At 40.8% G+C, this 22,818-nt stretch overlaps 1 pseudogene; it reads left to right on the forward strand.

Moving 5' to 3' along the window:
• Positions 1-4,267: 4,267 nt before the first annotated feature.
• Positions 4,268-21,098, forward strand: LOC138078765 (NADH-ubiquinone oxidoreductase chain 5-like; annotated as a pseudogene).
• Positions 21,099-22,818: the final 1,720 nt, after the last annotated feature.

A 22,818-nucleotide genomic window follows, 5' to 3' on the forward strand; every position in this document is an offset into this window, starting at 1 on the left:
ATTGATATTGAAGCCAATAAAGACTGAGTTGATTTGCATCTATTGCAGTTTCTGCAAGATTTTATCTTCCATTTATCAGCCATTCCACCATTTCTTATTTATCCTAGCACCTGTGGCTAAACCCTCTAGAAATTCCATCTCAGAGCATGAACTATTACTAAAGTTCCTTGTCTTGTTGGAGAGTGAATCTGATTTTTTTTTTTCTTCTCAGAACTACATGATGGTCAAAATGCCACTCTGCTTGTCACATTTTTCTTCTTAGCCTCTTTCCCTGTGAAGTTTAATAATTTGGCAAATGGCTTAAAGGAAAAATATCAAGCTTTCTTTGACCCATTTTTCGCTTCAGGATTTTGGTCCTTCAAACGCATTGGTAGCAATTTTTATCTCACCTAGCAGAGTGCCTGCTGGCCATGACCCTGCTCAGATTCTGAGCAGGTGATCCTTCACCAAGATACTGCTAGAAGAGTGACCCTCAAAATCTTTATTCACTTTGAATCTTTACTGCTCCTCCAATTACCTTGAAAATTTTCCAATGCCTTTTTTAAAACTTGTTTGTTTGAATCTGGCTCCTCTAATTCTTCACAGCATCAGCTTGGCCTCTCTCAGCTTGTTTATTATAAACAGAAGTACATATGAGCTTTCAAGTTTATCCTTTTTACATATTTCATCATTTTGCTGTCAAAGAGAAATGGAACAAACCCTGGTAAATTTCATATTCTTGGAATTCCCAAATAATTGACAGAACTAATAACATTACTTTTACCATTATTATCATGACATGGTAACATAAAGCTAGAGTTTATCATCATTTACCATGAGCCAGAAACATTGATAAAATATTTAAATGTATCTCATATAATTGGTTCAACTACATTGAAGATGAGCTCCTTGAGTGAGAAACCAAGTAAATTTGTTGTAAGCTGACAGCAACAGAGTAAATGGTCTGTTTTGGAAATTCCATTAAGGCAGTAAAAGGTCAGTGACTAAACCAGGTCATGGGATTTCTGAATTAGACACAGAGCACCTTTATCATGAAAGCTCTGCTCCACATTGCTTAACTTCCCTCCTTTCTGAGAACAAGAAACTGAAAACTAAGTACTTGAATATTCGTAGGGTTACTCATTTGCCATTTAGAACATATTTTTGAAAATAATACCTTTGAGTCACCAGGCCTCACTGAGCAGTTTAATAGGAAACTGCAAAGTTAACAGGGTATAAATGATTCATTGTGACAAATTGCAAAAGACAGTGGAATAAGTATATTATGAGAGAACTTAATGAGATATATCTACTCAGTGGAAAGTCTTCCAAGGAAGTGTTAAATAAATTTCCAAACCAATAACTTGAGTAGACATTTGCTATATGAAAAGGCAAGGCAATTGAGTTTGAAGGAGGAAATATTCCATCTGAAGGGAACTGCAAAAGAGAAGAGAATGTATCTGGCTGTTAGGAAACCCCCTAAAATTAAAAATAACTCAACCACACATTAGGAAAGAAAACATATGAGAAAATAACTTTCCAAACAACCCAAAGGCTCTTTCCTAAATATGTGATTTTATAATTCCTAAATCTTATTGTCTTATTTACTTTGTTATGAAACCCTATACCTGATACCCGACATGACACATAAGATGAAGTGACATTGTTTTACATGGTTCCTGGGGGGCTGCAGTGTGAGGGGAGAAACTACACGGAGAGTTATTTTAATTTTATTGAGGATAAACACTTTTTTTATTTTCCAAAAGAATTTAATTGGGCCTACATTTAGGAGATGGAAGTGAGTGACTAACTGAGTGTGAAAAGGTAAGAAAAAGTTCTTCAAGTTACACATTACCACCTGAGAAATGGAAGATTTCCTGCCAGATCAGTAAAAAAGAATGTCACGGTTGTCAGTGATTGTAGCCATCCAATGTGAGCCTGTGAGCACTAAGGGAACTCAGGAAGGAGAAGAATACCTGCCCTCTAACAGCCATCAGGCTGCTGCCACACTTCCTAAGGTGAACTCCAAGAACTTCAAGATGTTAAAACACAAAATATTGGTCCCAGAGAGCTGAAACACATTTGAAAGGAATGATTTCAGTTGAGCCCAGATTCTTGCATCCTCCCAGACATAGAAAAACATCAAATTCCTCATCTTGGAATATCTTGTTTTCTTTAATTAACAATAATCTTTGGATGTTCTGACTACCTGCCCTTTGTTGTAAAACCTCTATATAACCTGGCCCTTCTCCTCACCTCCTCAGAGCAGTTCTCTCAGGGTTACTTGAAATGCTGTCTCCTGGGCTTGAAGTCCTAAAAATTCCCACCAACTAAAACATAACTCTCAACTTTTAGACTGTGACTATTTTTTAAGTCAACAAACCCAACAGAAGTGACTGTCTAAATGAGTAACATAAAAATAAAATAATCAGTGAGATGTGATTACATAGAGAAGTGGACTTCCCTGGTGGCTCAGATGGTACAGCATCTGCCTACAATGTGGGAGACCTGGGTTCAATCCCTGGGTCGGGAAGATCTCCTGGAGAAGGACATGGCAACCCACTCCAGTATTCTTGCCTGAAAAATCCCATGGATTTTTAGCCTGGCGGGCAATAGTCCAGAGGTCACAATGAGTTGGACATGACTGAGCACAAAGGGCATGAAAATTTACTCCCAGTTTACCTCTGCCCTGCTTCCCTTGGGCCTTTCTAACTTTGACAACAGAATGGATGGTTAATGTAGCTGATGAAAGAGGAATATACTCAATGAAAGAGACAGGAAAAAAACAGTCTTTGGAGCAAAATAAACTCAATGTAAGTAACAAATCTTTAGCTTGTTAAATGTTTGACTTTACACATATGTGGTAGATAAAGCAATGGATGCCCGTCAAAGATACCATGTCCCAAGCCCCTAAACGTGTGGATTTGTTACCTTACATGAAAAAAAAAAAAAAAGAATATTTGAAGATGTAATTAATTAAGGATCTTGAGATGGGGAGATTATCCTGGATTACCTAGGTTGGTTACATTTAGTCACACAGCTCCTTATTACAGGAAGATAGCAGTGTCATAGTCATGGAGAGATTTGATGATGCTCTGCTGATGGCATTGAAGATGAAGCAAGAGGCCAGAGCTGAGGGATGGAGGTGACCTCTAGAAGCTATAGGAAATAAGGAGACATATTCCTTCCTAAAGCCTGCAAAAGGAACTCAGCCCTACTAATATATCTTAACCTTCATTCAGTAAGATTCATTTTGAACTGCTGACCTCCAGAACTGTAAAATAATCATTAGTGTAGGTTTGAAACCACTAAATTGTTGCAACTCATTAACTTTCTAAGGTTAATTAATTTATTTTTGGCAGTGCTGTGTGGCTTGAAGGATCTTAGTTCCTCCTTCAAAGACTGGACTCAGACCTTCTGTAAAGGCAGTACAGAGTCCCAACCATTGGACCATCAGGGGCTTCCTGGTAATTTATTATTGCTTAAATTGTTACAGGATTCCCAGGTGGCTCAGTGATAAAGAATATGCCTGCCATAACAGGAGACACAGGAGATGTGTGATCCATCTCTGGGATGGGAAGATCACTTGGAGTAGGAAATGACAACCCATCCCAGTATTCTCACCTGGAAAACTCTCTGGACAGGGTACCCTGGCGGGCTACAGTCCATGAGGTCGCAAAGAGTCTGACATGACTGAGCCACAGAGCATACATGCAAATTATCACAGCACATTAAGTTCTTTCACTCTCATGATCTGTATGGTGACAGGAGTGTTCTGAGAAAGAAAATTATGATTTTGTTAAAGGTGTCCAAAAAACTTTAGCTGTTAATACATTTATTATTCAATTACTAATAATGTTACCAAGCCACACGAGTCTGCTCACCCATATGCAATAAAGCCAATTTACTCACATCAGGTTGTGATGAAGGAAAATACCAAGTTTACTGAGGTCACCAGACAAATAGTCCAGGGCAGTTAGTGCTCGGAAAACCCAAATTCTCTGATGCATTTCAGAAAAGCATTTTTAAAGGCCAAACAAGGGAGGGGAGTAAGGATGTGTGATCCTCTCAATTCTCTGATTGATGGTGAGGAACCAGGGTGGCATCACAGGAGTTAACATTATCAACCCTAGAGCTCCAGTAGCTCTGGGGGCTACTATTCATGGGCAACAAGCAGTTAACTTCTTCTATTTGGTAGAGAGTTAAGCATCTGTGAAACCGATCAGGATATGGGGTCAGATGTTACTACCTAGGTAATTCAGAGGACGTAAGACTCTGTGAACACCATATGGCTGATCCCGGCGCGCTAGGCGCGGGCGGCCGCGACCCGGCGCGCTACGCGCGGGCGGCCGCGACCCGGCGCGCTACGCGCGGGCGGCCGCGACCCGGCGCGCTACGCGCGGGCGGCCGCGACCCGGCGCGCTACGCGCGGGCGGCCGCGACCCGGCGCGCTACGCGCGGGCGGCCGCGACCCGGCGCGCTACGCGCGGGCGGCCGCGACCCGGCGCGCTACGCGCGGGCGGCCGCGACCCGGCGCGCTACGCGCGGGCGGCCGCGACCCGGCGCGCTAGGCCCGGCCGAGAGGAGTTACCCCAGGTCCGAGGTCAGGGGCAGCGGCCGTGCCAGGCTGCGCGCAGGAACAGCCGAGAGGAGCTGCCCAAGTCCGAGGTCAGGGGCGGCGGCCAAGAGGAGCTACCCCACATCCGAGGTCAGAGGTGGCTGGGAGGAGCTACCCCGCGTCCGAAGTCAGTGGCGGCGGGGAGGAGCTACCCCGTGTCCCAGGTCAGGGTCGGCGGCTGAGAGGAGCTACCCCGTGTCGGAGGCCAGGGGCAGCGGCGGAGAGGAGCTACCTCGTGTCTGGGGCCAGGGGCGGCAGCCGAGAGCAGCTACCCCGCGTCCGAGGTCAGTGGCGGCTGAGAGGAGACACCCCGCATCCGAGGTCAGGGGCGGCAGCCAAAAGGAGCTACCCCGCGTTCGAGGCCAGGGGCCGCCGATAGAAGCCACCTTGCGCGCGAGGCCAGGGGCGGTGGCCCTGAGGAGCCACCCCACTCCTGAGGCCAGGGGCGGCAGCCCTGGGATTTCTTTGGAAGGAATGATGATAAAGCTGAAACTTCAGTACTTTGGACACCTCATGCGAAGAGCTGATTCATTGGAAAAGACTCTGATGCTGGGAGGGATTGGGGGCAGGAGGAGAAGGGGACGGCAGAGGATGAGATGGCTGGATGGCATCACTGACTCAATGGATGTGAGTCTGAGTGAACTCTGGGAGTTGGTGATGGACAGGGAGGCCTGGCGTGCTGTGATTCATGGGGTCGCAAAGAGTTGGACACCACTCAGCGACTGAACTGAACTGTTTTAAATTGTTATCCGTTCCTTCCACCCAACAGCTGTTTTATCACCAAATGTTTCCATCTATTCAATTATTTATTCTTGAGCCAGGCTTTTGTGACTCGGGGAGGCTTGGAGACTACACCTTTTCTGCAAAGGAGATGTGGGCAGAGGACATGAGGGGAGGGTCTGTCCCAGGAAGATACCATAGGGTCCTGTGTGTGTGTGCACACTCAGTCATGTCCAACTCTTTGCAACCCCATGGACTATAGCCTGCCAGGCTCCCTTGTCCAAAGAATTTTCCAGAAAGAATTCTGGAGGGGGTTGCCATTTCCTGTTTTCCAGGGGATCATCCCAACCCAGGGATCGAACCCAGGTCTCTTGTGTCTCCTGCTTTGGCAAGTGTATTCTTTCTCACTGTGCCACCATAGGGTCCTGCTCAGTTACAATTATTCATGCCTGCTTAAGGAAATATTATGAACTTTATTATCTAAAATCCCAGTGAAGTTTGGTCTGGGGAATACCTACAACCTTTTTTCTTCAGGGCTCAGATAAAGCTATAACCCTCAGGGTAGAACACAGACTAGAGACTTTTCTGATTGACAAGTGCCTGTGTTTAAATATTCTGAACACTAGCAGCAGCAGCAGCAGTGTTTCTTCAAGAGTAGGAGAAATGGTGTATTTCACCCTAGTGCATCATGCAAAGAATTTTAGAGAAATGAGCAAAGGCCACTTGATCTCAGAGAGACAGCAGTAACTGATGGCTTGAAACAAGCGAGATCTTACGTCCCTGCTCAGTAATTGAACCTAGGTAGCCCTACCTGCCAATGCAGAAGACATAAGAGACACAGGTTTGATCCCTGAGGTCCGGAAGATTCCTTGGAGGAGGGAAAGGCAACCCACTCCAGTATTCTTGCCTGGAGAATCCCATAGACAGAGGAGCTTGGCAGGCTACATTACATAGGGTTGCAAGAATAGGAAACAACTGAAGCGACTTAGTACATAGCACAGCTTGGATGGAAACCTGGAATCCTGGCTGATAGTCCACTACGGGTTAGAAGACAGAAGCAAAATTCCACTTACCCTCAATGAAAAATGCGTTTCTCAAGGAGGCAAAAACTGTAAAACCAGGTACAAAGTTTAATTAGAGACACAGCACAAGTGGAAACCCCTCAGAAAAACAGTTTAAGGGAGAAACAAGGCAGAGATATGCACCCAAAGAGAGAGGGTGTGGACATTCCCCCTTCATGAGGAGGAGTTCAGTAAAGAGGTGGTTAAATGATTTATACAGGGCAATTCTACTGGGTCTTTGATTCTCTTTGGTTAATTATCTTGCTTCTTTTTGCACAGCTGCCATACCCAAGGCCTGTCCCCAACATGAATGCACAACTTTTTTTCCAAGATGGATTCTCACCCAGAGGCCTGGGGAGGGGAGGGGCTTAGCATCACATATTTTCTGGTGGTGCTCTCTCCTTTTGGAACCGCAAGGAGCCTTTCTGCACATGTGTAGATGGGGAGGTTTTTCTTTCTTCAAGAATGGGAAATATGTGATCTCTTGATCTTTTACTCAAACAAGGTTTAGCCCTTCTTTATCACTGCCATAATTGTTATCTTAAGGTGAACATGAGAAACAAAGCCCAGCTATTCAGCCTTTTCCTGTGGCTATTATTATCTCAAAATGCAGACAGAAAGTTGATCATAAATATGTAGTCTGGAGACAACTTGTTTCTTGTCTCAGCAAGTTGGAATAGAAGGCTAGTTATACACCATACACTAAAGTAAACTCAAAATGGATTAAAGATCTAAATGTAAGGCCAGAAACTGTAAAACTCCTAGAGGAAAACATAGGCAAAACATTCTCTGACATAAATCACAGCAGGCTCCACCTCCCAAAGTAATGGAAATAAAAGCGAAAATAAACAAATGAGACCTAATTAAACTTAAAAGCTTTTGCACAATGAAGGAAACTATGAGCAAGGTGAAAAGGCAGCCTTCAGAATGGGAGAAAATAATAGCAAATGAAGTAACTGACAAAGACTTAATCTCAAAAATATACAAGCAGCTCCTGTAGCTCAATTCCAGAAAAATAAATGACCCAATCAAAAAAATGGGCCGAAAAACTAAACAGACTTTTCTCCAAAGAAGACATACAGATGGCTAACAAACACATGAAAAGATGCTCAATATCACTCATTATCAGATAAATGCAAATCAAAACCACAATGAGGTAATATCTCACACCGGTCAGAATGGCTAGTATCCAAAAGTCTACAAACAATAAATGCTGATGAGGGTGTGGAGAAAAGGGAACCCTCTTACACTGTTGATGGGAAGGCAAACTAGTACAGTCACTATGGAGAACAGTGTGGAGATTCCTGAAAAATCTGGAAATAGAACTGCCTTATGACCCAGCAATCCCACTGCTGGGCATACACACCAAGGAAACCAGAATTGAAAGAGACATGTGTACCCCAATGTTTATCGCAGCACTGTTTATAATAGCCAGGACATGGAAGCGACCTCGATGTCCATCAGCAGACGAATGGATAAGAAAGCTGTGGTACATATATGCAATGGAGTATTACTCAGCCATTGAAAAGAATACATTTGAATCAGTTCTAATGAGGTGGATGAAACTGGAACCTATTATACAGAGTGAACAGTATACTAACACATATATATGGAATTTAGAAAGATGGTAATGATGACCCTATATGTGAGACAGCAAAAGAGACACAGATGTATAGAACATTGTTTTGGACTCTGTGGGAGAAGGTGAGGGTGGGATGATTTGAGAGAACAGCATTGAAACATGTATATTATCATATGTGAAACAGATAGCCAGTACAGGTTTGATGCATGAGACAGGGTGCTCAGGGCTGGTGCATTGGGATGACCCTGAGGGATGGGATGAGGAGGGAGGTGGGAGGGAGGTTCAGAATGGGGAACACCTGTACACCCGTGGCTGATTCATGTCAATGTATGGCAAAAACCACTACAATATTGTGAAGTAATTAGTAATTGTAAATTAGTTGTAATTGTAAATTAATTAGTAATTAATTTATTTTTTTAAAAAAGAAGGCTAGTTATAAATGACAACCCTAAGTCCATTTATTTCCTGCCTCTTGCTAAGCCAAACAACTCTTGTTAGGTAGCAGAGAAAAGTGCACTCTTCAAGAAGCAAGAATACTAAAATTTCACAGAAAATGGTGAACTGGAACTGGACATAAAAATAATTCTGTATGCACCATCAGCTATGTGGACATACAGACCATTCAGGAGCACAGTTCTCTGTGCTAAAAAGGGTTTCATACTTGGCTTAATGCCCTGCCATCAATATCTTGAAATTATTAATGATTTTTTAAACAAAGAACTCCAATCTTTTTATTTTGCACTTGCAAATTAGGTAGCAGGTTCTGACTATATGATCATATGTGCTAAGTGGCTTCAGCCATGTCTCTTTGTGACCCAATGCACTGTAGCCCACCAGGCTCCTCTGTCCATGGGATTTTCCAGGCAAGAATTCTGGAGTGGGTTTCCATGCCCTCCTCCAGGGGATCTTCCCAACCCAGGGACTGAACCCATGTCTCTTATATCTCCTGCATTGGCAGGCAGGTTCTTTACCATTAGCTCTACATATGAGCTTGAAATTTTGAAAGGGATATATATATATATAGTGTTTTGTTTTGTTTTGTTTTTTGTAAGCATCTTATGGCAGGAAAGAGCTCTCAGCAAGTTACCAACTGCATTGAGGGTGACTGCTCATTGCTTACAAAAATCAAACTCATGGACATTGGTACAGGCACAAGGTGTCTTTAATCAGAATGCCCACAATCTGGGAAGTCTGTGGGCTTAGTCCCCTTAGAACCACCTCCAAAGATGCTGCTAGCCATGAAAGTCTTAAAGAAAAAGGGGGAAGTACCCTCAGTCAATCACTGAGGACGTGGATCAGAGTCATCACCATCCTCCACTGAGTACAGGCCTGTCTCTTCCTGATCTTCCTCTAGACCTGCTCCTTTACCTTGATCACAGGTTAGTCACATGGTTTGTTTGGGAGGTCATATAATGGGAAGCTACAGAAGAGACCTGGTCATCTTATTCTTCATATCTACTTCTTTGATCTATGGGAAGAACCGACAAGCTAGGCAAGCTGTTGTGTGATTAAAAGATTTGAAAGTCGGGCTTAGGTCAGAAATGAGTAAAACAGTGAAAGTGAAAGTGAGGTCGTTCAGTCATGCCTGACTCTTTGCAACCCCATGGACTGTAGCCTACTAGGCTCCTCCGTCCATGGGATTCTCCAGGCAAGAATACTGAAGTGGGTTGCCATTTCCTTCTCCAGGAGATCTTCCCAACCCAGGGATTGAACCTGGGTCTCCCGCTTTGTAGGCAGACACTTTACTGTCTAAGCCACCAGGGAAGTAAGGGGTACCCAATTAAATTTAGTTATAATAAGGCTTGCTAAAAAGACAAGGAAGGAGCCTCCTGCTGTCACCTTAGAGAAATATTCACAACCTGAAAGTTGAGAGTTATGTTTTATTTGGTGGGAATTTTTAGGACTTCAAGTCTTGGAGGCAACCTCTCAAGTGGCCCTGAGAGAACTGCTCTGAGGCGAGTAAGGAGCCTGGTTAAATGGAAGTTTTACAACAAAGGGCAGGTAATCTGAACGTCAAACAATTGTTGTTAATTAAAGAGAACCAGATATCCCAGATTGTTGTTAATTAAAGAAAGCCAGAGGTCTTCCCAGGAGGTACAGTGGTAAAGAATTTGCCTACCATGCAGGAGACCCAAGAGACATGAGTTCGATCCCTGGATCAGAAAGAACCCCTGGAGTAAGAAATAGCAACCCACTCCAGTAGTCTTGCCTGGAGAATCCCCAGGAGTTCTATAAGCCAATCATAGAAGGACAAACTGCATGATTCCAGTTACCTGAGGTATCTACAATAATCAGACTCATAGATTCCAAGGATAGAATGGTGGTTGCCAGAAACTGGAGGGAAGGAAAAACTGGAGTTGCTAATAAACATGCATAAAATTTCAGTTATGCAAGATGAATAAATTTTAGATATCTGCTGTATAACATTGTACCTATAGATTAAAATGCTATGTTATGTATTTAAAAATTTGTTAAGAGAGGAGGTCTCCTGTTAAGTATTCTTATCACAATTAAAAAAAAAATTGTCAAACTATTTCCCTGAGTATCTGTAATATTTTATACTCCCATCAGCAATGCAGTTTCTCTGCATCCTTATCAGAATTTCACATTGTCTTTTCTTTCTTTCTTTTTTTTTTTTTTAAATTCTGGCAAGTTTTACCTATTTATCATATGGTTTCAATTTTTACTTCTATAGTGATTAATGGCCATAAGCATCTATTCTTGGTTGTTGCTCTCTGGATATTCTCTTCTGGGAAATGTCTGTTCATGTCGTTTCTGGAAAATGTTTACTATGCCTCTTCTGGGAAATGTCTGCTCATGTCTCTTGCCCATGGTCTGGCCTTTGTCCCAGTTCCTGGAGGTAACTTCAAAACCTTCAGATTTTCCCAACTAACAGGAACATCCTGGTTAGAGTAGACAAAGAATGACACCTGTCATTTCAGTAAACAAAGGATGCAGTGGCCATAACTCTATCAGTCACAACAGTTGTCCAAAGCAGTGCTTTCTGATAGAAATTCAAGGAGAAAATTAGGACACTGGTCCTACACAGTTTAAATGGCTATCAAAGGAATAATTTCAATGAGTCCAGATTCTTGTATCTTCCGTTCAGTTCAGTCTCTCAGTCGTGTCCAGCTCCTTGTGACCCCATGAATCGCAGCACGACAGGCCTCCCTGTCCATCACCAACTTCCAGAGTTCACTCAGACTCACGTCCATCGAGTCAGTGATGTCATCCAGCCATCTCATCCTCTGTCGTCCCCTTTTCCTCCTGCCCCCAATCCCTCCCAGCATCAGAGTCTTTTCCAATGAGTCAACTCTTCGCATGAGGTGGCCAACGTACTGGAGTTTCAGCTGTAGCATCATTTCTTCCAAAGAAATCCCAGGGCTGATCTCCTTCAGAATGGACTGGTTGGATCTCCTTGCAGGCCAAGGGACTCTCAAGAATCTTTTCCAACACCACAGTTCAAAAGCATTAATTCTTCAGCGCTCAGCCTTCTTTACGGTACAACTCTCACATCCATACATGACCACAGGAAAAACCATAGCCTTGACTAGACAGATCTTAGTTGGCAAAGTAATGTCCCTGCTTTTGAATATGCTATCTAGGTTGGTCATAACTTTTCTTCCAAGGAGTAAGCATCTTTTAATTTCATGGCTGCAATCACCATCTGCAGTGATTTTGGAGCCCCCCAAAATAAAGTCTGACACTGTTTCCACTGTTTCCCCATCTATTTGCCATGAAGTGATGGGACTGGATGCCATGATCTTAGTTTTCTGAATGTTGAGTTTTAAGCCAAGTTTTTCACTCTGCTCCTTCACTTTCATCAAGAGGCTCTTTAGTTCTTCACTTTCTGCAATAAGGATGGTGTCATCTGCCTATCCGAGGTTATTGATATTTTTCAGAGCAATCTTGATTCTAAATTGTGCTTCTTCCAGCCCAGTGTTTCTCATGATGTACACTGCATATAACGTAAATAAGCAGGGTGACAATATATACCTTTGATGTACTCCTTTTCCTATTTGGAACCAGTCTGTTGTTCCATGTCCAGTTCTAACTATTGCTTTCTGACCTGCATACAGTTTTCTCAAGAGGCAGGTCAGGTGGTCGGGTATTCCCATCTCTTGAAGAATTTTCCACAGTTTGTGATCCACATTTGGCATAGTCAAGAAAGCAGAAGTAGATGTTTTTCTGAAACTATCTTGCTTTTTCGATGATCCAAAGGATATTGGCAATTTGATTTCTGCTTCCTCTGCCTTTTCTAAAACCAGCTTGAACATCTGGAGGTTCACAGTTCACGTATTGCTGAAGCCTGGCTTGGAGAATTTTGACATTACTTTACTAGTGTATGAGATGAGTGCAACTGTGACGTAGTTTGACCATTCTTTGGCATTGCCTTTCTTTGGAATTGGAATGAAAACTGACCTTTTCCAGTCCTGTGGCCACTGCTGAGTTTTCCAAATTTGCTGACATATTGAGCACAGTACTTTCACAGCATCATCTTTTAGGATCTGAAAGAGCTCAACTGGAATTACATCACCTCCACTAGCTTTGTTCATAGTGATGCTTCCTAAGGCCCACTTGACTTCACATTCCACGATGTCTGGTTCTAGGTGAGTGATCTAACCATCATGATTATCTGGGTAGTGAAGATCTTTTTTTTTGTACAGTTCTTCTGTGTATTCTTGCCACATCTTCTTAATATCTTCTGCTTCTATTAGGTTCATACAATTTCCATCCTTTATTGAGCCCATCTTTGCATAAAGTGTTCCCTTCATATCTCTAATTTTCTTGAAGAGATCTCTAGTCTTTCCCATTCTGTTGTTTTCCTCTATTTCTTTGCACTGATCGCTGAGGAAGGCTTTCTTATCTCTCCTTGCTATTCTTCGGAACTCTACACCCAGATGCTTATATCTTTCCTTTTCTCCTTTGTTTTCTGCTTCTCTTCTTTCCACAGCTATTTGTAATGCCTCCTCAACCAGCCATTGTGCCTTTTTTCATTTCTTTTTTTGGGGATGGTCTTGATCCCTGTCTCCTGTACAATGTCATGAACCTCTGTCCACAGTTTATCAGGCACTCTGTCTATCAGATCTAGTCCCTTAAGTCTATTTCTCACTTCTACTGTATAATCATAAGGGATTTGATTTAGGTCATACCTGAACAGTCTAATGATTTTCCCCACTTTCTTCAATTTCAGACTGAATTTGGCAATAAGGAGTTTATGGTCTGAGCCACAGTCAGCTCCTGGTCTTGTTTTTGCTGACTGTATAGAGCTTCTCCATCTTTGGCTGCAAAGAATATAATCAATTTGATTTCACTGTTGGCCATCTGGTGATGTCCATGTGTAGAGTCTTCTCTTGTGTTGTTGGAAGAGGGTGTTTTCTATGACCAGTGTGTTCTTTTGACCAAACTCTATTTGCCTTTGCCTTGCTTCATTCTGTACTCCAAGGCCAAATTTGTCTTGTTACTCCAGGTGTTTCTTCACTTCCTGCTTTTGTATTCCAGTCCCCTATAGTGAAAAGGACATCTTTTTTTGGGTGTTAGTTCTAAATGGTCTTGTAGGTCTTCATAGAACCATTCAACTTCAGCTTCTTCAGCATTACTGGTCAGGGCATAGACTTGAATTACTGTGATATTGAATGGTTTACCTTGGAAAGGAACAGAGATCATTTTGTCGTTTTTGAGATTGCATCCAAGTACTGCATTTTGAACTCTTTTGTTGACTACTATGGCTACTCCATTTCTAAGGGATTCCCACCCACAGTAATAGATATAATGGTCATCTGAGTTAAATTCACCCATTTCAGTCCTTTTTGGTTCACTGATCACTAGAATATTGATGTTCACTCTTGCCATCTCCTGTTTGACACTTCCAATTCGCCTTGATTCATGGACCTAACATCCAGGTTCCTATGCAATATTGCTCTTTACATCATCGGACCTTGCTTCTTTCACCAGTCAGATCCACAACTGGGTGTTGTTTCTGCTTTGGCTCCATCCCTTCATTCTTTCTGGAGTTATTTCTCCACTGATCTCCAGTAGCATATTGGGCACCTACTGACCTAGGGAATTCATCTTTCAGTGTCATATCTTTTTGCCTTTTCATACTGTTAATGGGGTTCTGGAAGTATACTGAAGAATACTGAAATGAATATTACTAAATGAAAGAAATCAATCTGAAAATGCTGTTTGACTCCAGGAGACAAATTTAAAAAACTCATGATTACGGGGTTGTGGAATGGAAGGATATTAAACTGACAAAAACCAAAAGGATTTTTACCACAGTGGAAATGTTATTGTGCCTATATTGGTACATTGATATATTTTGCCAAAACCCATAGAATGCACAACACCAAGAATGAACCCAAAAGTAAACTGTGGAGTTTGTGTGATTGTAATGTGTTAATGTAGGTTCATCCTTCATGAAAAATGTACCATTCTAGTGGGTATTATTCATAATGAGGGAGGCTATGTATGTGTTTTTTTTTAGGGCGTATATGCAATAACTATCCCTTTCTCTCAATTTCATTGTAAACCTGACACTTACCTAAAAAAAATAAAAAATCTTTTTTAAAAAAGTTATCTATTTTCTAGTTGGATTTTTTATTACTGAGTTTTGAGAGTTCTTTCTATATTCTAGTTACTAGTTCTTTGTCACATACTGGTTCTTTGTGCAAATTTTTTTCCCAGTTTCTAACTTGTCTTTTCATTCTCTCCTCAGGGTATTAGGCAAAAAAAAAAAAAAAACACAAAAAACAAAAAACAGTAGTTTTGATGAAGTCTAGTTTATTAATGTTTTCTTTTATAAATCATGTTTTTGGTGTCAGGTCTAAGAATTTATTGAAGTGAGATTGTTAGTCGCTCAGTCATGTCTGACTGTTGCAACCCCCATGGACTGTAGCCAGCCAGGCTCCTCTGTCCATGGAATTCTCCAGGCAAGAATACTGGAGTGGGTAGTCATTCCCTTCTCCAGGGGATCTTCCTGACCCAGGGATCGAGTCCAGGTCTCCTGCATTGCAGGCAGAATCTTTACCATCTAACCCACCAAGGAAGTCCAAGAATTTATTGCCTAGCTCTATATCCAAAAGATTTTATCCTATATTTTTTTCTAAAGGTTTTCTAATTTTCTATTTTAGATTTAAGCCTAGCATCCCTTTGGGGGGCTAATACTGGTTTCAAATGTAAGGTTTAGATCAAAGTTCATTTTTTAAATTTTTGGCCAGTGGATGCCCAAGTCCTCCAAATTATTTAGTTTCTGAATTTCTTTGGTACACTTGTGAAAATTTAATTGGTCATATTTGCAAGGGTCTATTTATTGGTTCTCTATTCTGTTGTATTAATCTATGTGTTCAGCACTTTGCCAATATTGTATAATGACCTTAAATATATAGTAAGCCTCAACATCATATAAAATAATTCCTCCCAATTCTCTCTTATTTTTCAAGGTTGTTTTGTTATCCTAGGGCCTATTATCTTTCCATTTGAATTCAGAAGTAAGTTTGTCCATAGTCTATGTCTATGAAAATCCTGCTGGATTTTGAAAAAAAATTCATAAAACCTATAGATCACTTTGAGAAAAACTAATATTTTACTACCAGTTAAATCTTCAATGGACTGGTTCAAAATTGGGGAAGGAGTATGCCAAGGCTGTATATTGTCACCTTAGCTTATTTAACTTGAGTACATCAGGCAAAATGCCAGACTGGATGAAACACAAGCTACAGTCAAGACTGCCAGGAGACATATCAACAACCTCAGATATGCACATGATACCACCTTAATGGCAGAAAGCAAAGAGGAACTAAAGAGCTATTTGATGAAGCTGAAAGAGGAAAGTGAAAAAGCTGGCCTAAAACTCAAAATTCACAAAACTGCCACGGTCCAGCCCCCGCAGGATCCAGGGGAACCCTCAGGAGAAACGGCGTTGGTGAATGATTTAGAGAGAAATAAAGAAAAGATGTTGTAGATAAGAAAATAGAGGAGAGAAAAAAAGCTGATATTCCTTGGTTTACACAGAAAGCCAATAAAGCCCCGAGACAAGGAGCTTGCTCTGTTCACAGAGGCTGCACAGCTCTTATTACAGTTATTATTTCAGTCCTACTAACGATTCTCGAATTCACAGTAGCTATAATTCAAGCCTATGTGTTTACCCTCCTAGTTAGCCTATACCTGCATGACAATACATAATGACACACCAAACCCGTGCTTACCACATAGTAAACCCAAGCCCCTGACCCCTCACAGGAGCACTATCCACCCTCTTAATAACATCCGGCCTAATTATATGATTCCACTTCAACTCAACAACCTTACTAATGTTCGGCCTAACAACTAACATACTCACAATATATCAATGATGACGAGATGTTATCCGAGAGAGTACCTTTCAAGGACATCATACTCCAACTGTTCAAAAAGGTCTTTGCTACAGAATAATTCTCTTCATTATTTCCGAAGTCTTATTCTTTACTGGATTTTTCTGAGGATTCTATCACTCAAGTCTTGCCCCTACACCCGAACTAGGCGGCTGCTGACCCCCAGCAGGCATTCACCCACTTAATCCCCTAGAAGTCCCACTACTCAACACCTCCGTTCTTCTGGCCTCAGGAGTCTCTATTACCTGAGCCCACCATAGTCTTATAGAAGGAAATTGTAACCACATACTACAAGCCCTGTTTATCACCATCGCCCTAGGTGTGTATTTTACATTACTACAAGCCTCAGAGTATTATGAAGTACCCTTTACCATCTCAGACGGAGTTTATGGTTTAACATTCTTCGTAGCCACAGGATTCCATGGCCTCCATGTCATCATCAGATCCACTTTCTTAATCGTCTGCTTTTTCTGCCAACTAAAATTCCATTTTACCTCTAGTCACCACTTTGGTTTTGAAGCTGCTGCCTGATACTGACATTTCATAGACGTAGTATGACTTCCTTTATGTTTCTATCTATTGATGAGGCTCATGTCCTGTTAGTATCAATCAGTACGACTGACTTCCAATCAGTCAGTTAGTTAGTTTTGGTCTAATCTGAAAAAGAACAATAAACCTAATAATAGCTCTCCTAACCAATCTCACACTAGCTACACTACTTGTCACTATCACATTCTGACTCCCTCAACTGAACGTATATTCAGAAAAAACAAGCCCATATGAGTGCGGATTTGACCCCATAGGATCAACCCGCCTCCCTTTCTCCATAAAATTTTTTTCTGGTAGCCATCACATTCCTCCTATTTGACCTAGAAATTGCACTACTCCTGCCACTACCATGAGCCTCACAAACAACTAACCTAAACACAATGCTCACCATAGCCCTTTTCCTAATTTTCCTACTAGCTGTAAGCCTAGCCTACGAATGAACCCAAAAACGACTAGAATGAACCGAATATGGTATTTAGTTTAAAGCAAAATAAATGATTTCGACTCATTAGATTATGATTAAGCCCATAATTACCAAATGTCCCTTGTATATATAAATATTATAATAGCATTTACAGTATCTCTTGCAGGACTACTAATATATCAATCCCACCTAATATCATCCCTTTTATGCCTAGAAGGAATGATATTGTCCCTATTCATTATAGCCACCCTAATAATCCTAAACTCACATTTTACCTTAGCCAGCATGATACCCATCATCTTACTAGTTTTCGCAGCCTGTGAAGCAGCACTAGGCTATCTCTACTAGTAATGGTATCAAACACATATGGTACTGACAAAACCTTAACCTACTACAATGCTAAAATATATTGTCCTCACAGTAATACTTATACCCCTAACCTGACTATCAAAAAATAATATAATCTGAGTTAATTCCACACTACATAGCCTACTAATTAGCCTCACAAGTCTGCACCTTATAAATCAGTTCAGTGATAACAGCCTTAACTTTTCATTAATCTTCTTCTCTGACTCTTTATCCACACCACTGCTAATCCTAACCATATGACTTCTTCCCTTGATATTAATGGCCAGTCAACATCACTTGTCAATAGAAAGCTTAATCCGAAAAAAAAACTATTTATCACTATTTTAACCCTATTACAACTATTTCTAATCATAACATTGACTGCTGCAGAACTAATCTTTTTTTATATCCTATTCAAAGCAACACTAGTCCCAACACTCATTATTATTACACGATGAGGAAACCAAACAGAACGCCTAAATGCTGGCCTTTATTTCCTATTTTATACACTGGCAGGATCCCTACCCCTACTAGTTGCACTAATTTATATTCAAAATACAGTAGAATCCTTACACTTCCTAATCCTCCAATACTGAGTGCAACCAATACCCAACTCCTGATCCAATGTTTTCATATGACTAGCATGCATAATAGCTTTCATAGTAAAAATACCACTATACGACCTCCACCTTTGACTACCCAAAGCCCATGTAGAAGCCCCATTGCAGGCTCCATAGTCCTTGCAGCAGTCCTACTAAAACTAGGAGGATACGGCATACTACGAGTCACACTACTCCTAAATCCAGTAACCGACTTTATAGCATATCCATTCATCATGCTATCCTTATGAGGCATAATCATGACTAGCTCAATTTGCCTTCGCCAAATGGACCTGAAGTCGCTCATCACATACTCTTCTGTCAGCCACATAGCACTTGTTATTGTAGCTATTCTCATCCAAACACCTTGAAGCTACATAGGAGCCACCACCCTGATAATTGCCCATGGCCTTACATCCTCCATACTTTTCTGCCTAGAAAACTCCAACTACAAACGAATCCACAGCCAAACAATAATTTTAGCCCGCGGCCTACAAACATTTCTCCCACTAATAGCTACCTGATGACTCCTAGCGAGCCTAACTAACCTGGCTCTACTCCCAACAATTAACCTAATTGGAGAACTATTTGTAGTAATATCAACCTTCTCATGATCTAATATTACAATTATTTTAATAGGACTTAACATGGTAATTACCGCCCTATACTCCCTTTATATGCTAATCACAACACAACGGGGTAAATACACTCACCATGTCAATAACATTTCACCTTCCTTTACACGAGAAAATGCACTCATATCATCACACATTCTACCACTACTACTTCTATCCCTGAACCCAAAAATTATTCTAGGACCCCTGTACTGTAAGTATAGTTTTAAAAAAAAATTAGATTGTGAATCTAACAACAGAAGCCCATTATCTTCTTATTTACCAAAAAAGTATGCAAGAACTGCTAATTTTATGCCCCTATGTCTAACAACATGGCTTTTTCAAACTTTTAAAGGATGGTAGTTATCCATTGGTCTTAGGAATCAAAAAATTGGTGCAACTCCAAATAAAAGTAATAAACATATTCTCTTCCTTCACATTAACAACCCTACTTCTACTAACCGTACCCATCATAATAACAAGCTCCAACACCTACAAAACTTCTAATTACCCACTCTACGTAAAAACAACCATCTCGTGCTTTTATTACCAGCATAATTCCCACAATAATATTTATTCACACAGGACAAGAAATAGTCATTTCAAACTGACACTGACTGACCATCCAAACCCTTAAATTATCACTTAGTTTCAAAATAGACTACTTCTCAATAATATTCATTCCAGTAGCGCTATTCATCACATGATCCATCATAGAGTTCTCAATATGATATATACACTTAGACCCCAACATCAACCAATTTTTCAAATATCTACTTCTATTTCTCATCACAATACTCATTCTTGTCACTGCAAATAACCTCTTTCAACTATCTATCAGCTGAGAAGGAGTTGGAATTATGTCATTTTTACTTATGGATGATGGTATGGGCGAGCAGATGCAAACACAGCAGCCTTACAAGAAATTCTGTATAACCACATTGGCGATATTGGATTTATCCTAGCAATAGCATGATTCCTAGCCAACCTTAACACCTGAGGCCTTCAACAAATCTTCATATTAAAACCAGACAACTTAAATCTACCCCTCATAGGCCTGGTACTAGCCACAACCGGAAAATCCGCACAATTCGGCCTACACCCATGACTACCTTCTGCAATAGAAGGCCCAACTCCTGTCTCAGCATTACTTCACTCAAGCACAATAGTAGTAGTGGGTATTTTTCTACTAATCTATTTCCACCCATTAACAGAAAACAATAAATTTGCCCAATCCATTATATTATGCCTAGGAGCTATCACCACACTATTCACAACAATACGCACCCTCACCCAGAATGACATTAAAAAGATTGTTGCCTTCTCCACATCCAGCCAACTAGGCCTTATAATAGTAACAATTGGCATCAACCAGCCCTACTTGGTGTTTCTCCACATTTGCACCCACGCCTTCTTCAAAGCCATGCTATTTATATGCTCTGGTTCTATTATTCACAGCCTAAATGATGAACAAGACATTCGAAAAATAGGAGGCCTATTCAAAGCAATACCATTTACCACAACAGCCCTCGTTATTGGCAGTCTCCCACTAACAGGAATACCCTTCCTCACCAGATTCTACTCTAAAGATCTAATCATTGAATCCGCCAACACGTCATATACCAATGCCTGAGCCCTTTTAATAACACTAATCGCCACCTCTTTTACAGCCATCTACAGTACTCGTATTATTTTCTTTGCACTCCTAGGACAACCCCGATTCCCAACCCTCATTATTATCAATGAAAACAACCCCTTCCTAATTAACTCAATCAAACGCCTGCTAATTGGAAGCCTTTTTGCAGGATTTATAATCTCCAGCAATATTGCTCCAACAGCAATTCCCCAAATCACCATACCCTACTACTAAAAATAGCAGCCCTAGCAGTTACAATCTTAGGTTTTATCCTAGCACCAGAAATCAGCAACATAACCTGCAACCTAAAATTTAGTTATCCATCAAATATTTTCAAATTCTCCAACCTGTTAGGATACTACCCCACAATCATGCACTGCCTAACTCCTTACATAAATTTAACAATAAGCCAAAAATCAGCATCTTCCCTTCTAGATCTAATCTGACTAGAAAATATTTTACCAAAGACTACTTCACTAACCCAAATAAAAATATCCACCATAATTACAAGCCAAAAGGGCCCAATCAAATTGTATTTCCTCTCTTTCCTAGTCATAATCCTCATCAGCACAATCTTATTTAATTTCCACGAGTAATCTCCATAATAACTACAACACCAATTAACAAAGATCAACCAGTCACAATAACCAATCAAGTACCATAGCTGTATAAAGCAGCAATTCCTATGGCTTCTTGACTAAAAAACCCAGAATCCCCTGTGTCATAAATAACCCAATCCCCTAAACCATTAAATTTAAATACAATCTCCACCTCCTCATCCTTCAATACATAATAGACTATCAAAAACTCCATTAACAAACCAGTAATAAATGCCCCCAAAACAGTCTTATTGGAGACTCAAGTCTCAGGATACTGCTCAGTAGCCATAGACGTTGTGTAACCAAAAACCACCATCATACCCCCCAAATAAATTAAGAAAACCATTAAGCCTAAAAAAGACCTACCAAAATTTAATACAATACCACAACCAACTCCACCACTCACAATTAAACCTAACCCCCCATAAATAGGTGAAGGTTTTGAAGAAAACCCTACAAAACCAATCACAAAAATGATACTCAAAATAAATACAGTGTATGTTATCATTATTCTCTCATGGAATTTAACCACGACTAATGATATGAAAAACCATCATTGTCATTCAACTACAAGAACACTAATGACCAACATTTGAAAGACTCACCCACTGATAAAAATTGTAAATAACGCATTCATTGATCTCCTGGCCCCATCAAACATCTCATCATGATGAAATTTTGGCTCTCTCCTAGGCATCTGCCTAATCCTACAAATCCTAACAGGCCTATTCATAGCAACACACTACACATCTGATACAATAACAGCATTTTCTTCTGTCACTCACATTTGCCGAGATGTTAATTACAGCTGAATTATCTGGTACATACACACAAATGGAGCATCAATGTTTTTCATTTGTCTATTCATGCATGTAAGACGAGGCCTATACTACGGATCATATGCCTTCCTAGAAACATGAAATATCGGAGTAGTCCTTCTATTAGCAACAATAGCCACAGCATTCATAGGGTATGTCTTACCATGAGGAAAAATATCATTTTGAGGAGCAACAGTCATTACCAACCTCCTCTCAGCAATCCCATACATTGGCACAAACCTAGTTGAGTGAATCTGAGGAGGATTCTCAGTAGACAAAGCATCCCTCACCCGATTTTTTGCCTTTCACTTTATCCTTCCATTTATCATCGCAGCCCTCACCATAGTCCATCTACTCTTTCTCCACGAAACAGGATCCAACAACCCTACAGGAATCTCATCAGATGCAGACAAAATCCCATTTCACCCCTACTACACCATTAAAGACATTCTAGGAGCCTTACTGCTAGTCCTAGCCCTCATACTCCTAGTACTATTCACACCTGACTTACTTGGGGATCCAGATAACTACACCCCAGCAAATCCACTCAACACACCCCCTGACATCAAACCTGAATGATACTTCCTATTCGCATATGCAATTCTACGATCAATTCCCAAAAAACTAGGAGGAGTTCTAGCCCTAGTCCTCTCAATTCTGATCCTAGTGCTTATACCTCTACTCCACACATCCAAACAATGAAGCATAATATTCCAGCCAATTAGTCAATGTCTAGTCTGAATTTTAGTAGCAGACCTACTAACACTCACATGAATTGGAGGACAACCAGTTGAACACCCATATATCATCATCGGACAACTAGCATCTATTGTATATTTCCTAGTCATTCTAGTACTAATACCAATGGCTAGCATTATTGAAAATAACCTCTTAAAATG

The sequence above is a fragment of the Capricornis sumatraensis genome, chromosome 4, assembly GCF_032405125.1.
Source record: "Capricornis sumatraensis isolate serow.1 chromosome 4, serow.2, whole genome shotgun sequence".
Lineage (NCBI taxonomy): Eukaryota > Metazoa > Chordata > Mammalia > Artiodactyla > Bovidae > Capricornis > Capricornis sumatraensis.